This window comes from Neofelis nebulosa, chromosome 7 (genome assembly GCF_028018385.1).
Source record: "Neofelis nebulosa isolate mNeoNeb1 chromosome 7, mNeoNeb1.pri, whole genome shotgun sequence".
NCBI lineage: Eukaryota > Metazoa > Chordata > Mammalia > Carnivora > Felidae > Neofelis > Neofelis nebulosa.
In genome coordinates, this window is record NC_080788.1 from 32,992,482 (window position 1) to 32,993,788 (window position 1,307).

The window sequence follows — 1,307 nt, forward strand, 5'->3', positions numbered from 1 at the left end:
TTTTTGTTTATAACACCCCTCCCAACTTCTCCCTTTCCTCTATAAAAGAGCAGTTTCTCTCCTTTGTTCTCCAGACTTACCTATGGTTTTTGCTGTAGCTTGCTGGTCCCAGATTGCAAGTCTCTGCTATTCCCGAATAGACCCATTTTTGCTGGTAAAATGAACTGGCAGTTTTATTTTTAAGGTTAACTAACAGTACAGTTTATGCTCAGGATGGTGAAAAATTCCAGAAATAGATGGTGGTGATGGTTGCACAACATTGAATATTCTTAAATGCCACTGAATTGCATACTTAAAAATGGTTAAAATGGAAAATTTTACATTATGCATATTTTACCACAAGTGAACGCTTTAATAGAAAAACCACAAATAAGGAAAAGAAAGGGGTTAAAATGAAAGGTAAAGAAGGTGGAAGGCACAGAAGGAGGAGGAGCTTAGAGCCCTTGGGCCCTGCAGAGAGCCAGGCAGCAGCAGCACCCGGCGTAGGTGGCCATGGGGAAGCATTACTTCTGTGACTACCGCAACCACTCCTTCCAGAACAAGCTCCACACCCACAGGAAACACCTGAATGGGCTGCAGCACCTCAAAGCCAAGAACGTCTGGTATGACCTGTTCTAAGATGCGTCTGCCATCTTGTTAGATGAACAGAACAAGCGGCCCCGCGGGAAGTTTCTACTGACAGGCCAGTGTGACTTTGGCTCCAAATGCAGATTTCCCCACATGTCACAGACAGACCTGCAGGGGCACAGTATCCAGGTGGAGAAGGAGAGGTGGGCCAGGAAGTGGCCAATAAATGTCCTCAAGCTCCCTGAGGGCCATCTAGAAGACTGGTTGGAAAAGAGCCAATCAGCTGAGCTCAGCCCCAAGCAGCAAGGAAGAACCCATGAGAACCACCTTCTTCCACTATCCTGGAGGCTAGCCACCAGTCCAAGAGCTGTCTGCATTCCTGTGGGCAGCCCCACCCAGGGGGTGGTCCCTGAAGCCCAGAGTCCACTGAGACTGAGGGCTCCCTCCCCACCTGCCTCCCTCTTGTCAGCTTCTGGGTTAGTCACAATAAAGAGAAGGGCTTGTTCTGGGGACACCAAGGCCCCCTCCTGCTGCACCCCATGGAGCCTCTGAAACCATCAGCTTGGCTTGGCCTGACTGAGCCCCACAGTCTCCCTACCAGGTGTAGCCCTGGTCCTAGCTCTGTTCCAGGCAGCTTCCCCCTCCCTCCCTCATGGGACATCTTGAGAAGATGGGTGAGAAAACTTTCTTCTGGATGTTTATAAAGAAAGTTTGTCAAGAAAAAGAAAGGAAAGAAAGAA

General features: G+C 49.0%; 1 pseudogene; it reads left to right on the forward strand.

Moving 5' to 3' along the window:
- The first annotated feature begins 492 nt into the window (after positions 1-492).
- On the forward strand, positions 493-1,032 carry LOC131518143 (zinc finger matrin-type protein 5-like; annotated as a pseudogene).
- The last annotated feature ends 275 nt before the right edge of the window (positions 1,033-1,307 follow it).